This window comes from Ochotona curzoniae, unplaced genomic scaffold (assembly GCF_017591425.1).
Source record: "Ochotona curzoniae isolate NIBS_2020 unplaced genomic scaffold, NIBS_Ocur_1.0 contig_1302, whole genome shotgun sequence".
NCBI classification, from domain to species: domain Eukaryota; kingdom Metazoa; phylum Chordata; class Mammalia; order Lagomorpha; family Ochotonidae; genus Ochotona; species Ochotona curzoniae.
In genome coordinates this window covers 19,236,431-19,239,073 of record NW_024465035.1, presented here as the reverse complement: position 1 = coordinate 19,239,073, position 2,643 = coordinate 19,236,431, and the positions used below count along the sequence as shown (strand labels likewise).

General features: G+C 45.3%; 1 non-coding gene across 1 annotated transcript; it reads left to right on the top strand.

Annotated features, from left to right (window-relative positions):
• Positions 1-223: 223 nt before the first annotated feature.
• On the top strand, positions 224-331 carry LOC121146288. Its single transcript, XR_005882170.1, has one exon. It is a non-coding gene; the product is annotated as a U6 spliceosomal RNA (small nuclear RNA).
• Positions 332-2,643: the final 2,312 nt, after the last annotated feature.

Here is a 2,643-nt window from a genome sequence, read left to right as displayed (position 1 = left end):
ACGTAAGTTCTTTTTTAAAAAAGATCTTATCTTATTTGATAGGCAGAGGGAGGGAAGTAAGGTGGGAGGAAGGGGGGAGAGAGAGAGAGAGGAGAGAGAGAGAGAGAGAGAGAGAGGAGAGAAGGCGCTCTAATTTGCTGGTTCACTCTCCAAATGTCCACATAACTAGGGCTTAGCTGAGTGGAACCTAGGATCCTGGAATTCAATCTAGTTCACCCGTGTGGTGTTCGCTTTGGCAGCACATATACTAAAATTGGAACAATACAGAGACGATTAGCATGGCCCCTGTGCAAGGATGACACCCACGTAGTGACAGGGACCCAAGTGCATAACTGTCATTTGCTTCTTCTTAGGTATGCATTAGCAGGAAGCCTGAATTGAAAGTGGAGCTGGGACTCAAGCACAGGCACTCCAACATAAGATGTGAGTGCTGCAAGCCATGTCTCAGGTGCCAGGCCAAACATCCACCCCTGGACTGTAAGTTACATAAGGGCAGAAACAACCTGTATTCTGTGCACAGCCTGGTGACTCAGCACCTGGGGCATGGAGCAGCACACAGCACAGGTGCTATGTGGGATTGCTGACGTCTGCATGAAATCGTAGGTAACATGGGGTCTCCATGGAATAGTCACATTGGAAAAACATCATATGAAATATCATATGAAAACACAGAATCTGTTTAGTGTTTCTGAGTTTTCCAAATGTTTTTGGTTTAATGTTTGAAATCTGTAAAAATTATTTCATGCCTTTCAAATCTCTCCAGCAATGCAATACAATGTTTCCATTGTTTGGAGAGGCAGCTTGGTGTAAATGGATTCTAGAGCCAGACCTTCTACGTTCGAATCTCCACTGCTAGCTTCGGGATTATGTGGAATTATTGAAGTTCTCTGTGCCTCAGTTTTCTCATCTGTAAAAGTTATAAAAATAGTGCTATGACATAGTCATGAGAATTGACTGAGCATGTGTGTGTGTGTGTGCATGCTGTACTTGTATTAATCATGTATGTCTAGAATGCTAAGGACAAAAGACACAACAGTATTAAATGAATTTTGCTGTTGATACTATTTGCCAGAATAGCATTTTTATTAAGTAGTTGATTCAGAAGTACATCTCAATCTGTCTGCTTTTATATCGAACCATAGTTTTCCATGTATAGCTGTCCCATCTGCAGGTGGGGAATCTGAGATCTACTTGGGTAAAGGATCTTGCCCAAGTGGTGCAGCTGCTAAGAGGCAGAGTTGGGACAGTAAACCAGGTGTCCAGTTTTTTTCTTACTCCAGTGCTAGCACTGTGTTTTCCCTCTGTCACACTAAATTTCCATTAAGGATGAGGATAGGCTAGACCCAGAGCTTTAGCACAGGGTCTGGATGAGCCTCAGTGGGTCAATCAGGATGCGCCGAGTGCCCCCTTCCCCTGTCATGGTTCACCACAGGGAAATGCGCTGGAAACCCAGGCAGCACTTTTTGAGCTCCCTGACCCATGCCAGACAGTTCTGGGACAGCTGGTAGCCTCTCCGTGTCACTAATGAACGAACAAGCTAGACCTTTAAAAACCAACACATCCCAGTTCTATTTGTTGAAGAATTTAACAGAAAAGATTGTTATCTGTCTAAGAAATACATTTATACTGCTTGCTTTCTATGTACTGGCCCCAGCACTAAATATTGTATGCACATTATGCCATTTCATGCTCACATGCAAACCTGAAACACACACTTCTACATGCAAGACACTAAAACCTTGGGGTTGCCTCGGCCAAGGGCAGAGCCAGTGAAGATCCAAGTCAACACTTTTCTCCCTTCTTCCCAAGGATAGGGAACAAAAACACTGACAAAGAGGAGAGACAGAGAGGAAGATCTTTTGTCTGATTCACTCCCCAAGTGGCTACAATGGCTGGAGCTGAGCCAGGAGCCTCTTCTGGGTCTCTCATGTGGGTGCAGGGTCCCAAAACTTTGGGCCATCTTCGACTGCTTTCCCAGGCCACAAGCAGGGAGCTGGATGGGAAGCAGGTCCACCGGGATTAGAACTGGCACCCATATGGGATCCCGGCGTGTGCAAGGTGAGGACGTTAGCTGTTAGGCCACAGCGCTGGGCCCTGGTGATTTTTTTTTTAAACAATTGAGGGATAATATACATGCACTAATTTTAAGTTCATAGTTTGGTCCTTTACAAACATAGGCAAAAATATGTGTAGCTAGCAGTCAGAGAAATGTTTTTTGCCCTGGGGAAGACTCCACTGTGCTCTTTCTCAATGGCTACCAGTATTCTGGCCTTTGTCATCGGAGTCAGCACTTTCTAGATGATTCTGATTCCCTGCCTGGATCACTGGGCACACAGTAGTCATGTGACCTCTCCCTCATCCCATCCATGCATTTCCTGTTTCCTTGAGGCATCTTCTGGTCTTGCTGAGCTTCTCATAGTAATAATGATAATAATGATAACTCCCCTAGGACTGTATCTAGGGCAAGGTCAGGTTCACCCCTGGCTGAAAGATTGTGAAGACTTTGACTACCTTGGTTCTACCCTGCAGAGTGTAAACAAGGCATCTCCAACAAGGATGGAGCCACTTAGTATCACACAGGGCTGGGCCCTGGGGTCCTTGTGCCAGTGCCTGGCTGTGGGAACTTGACAAAGTTTCTGAAAT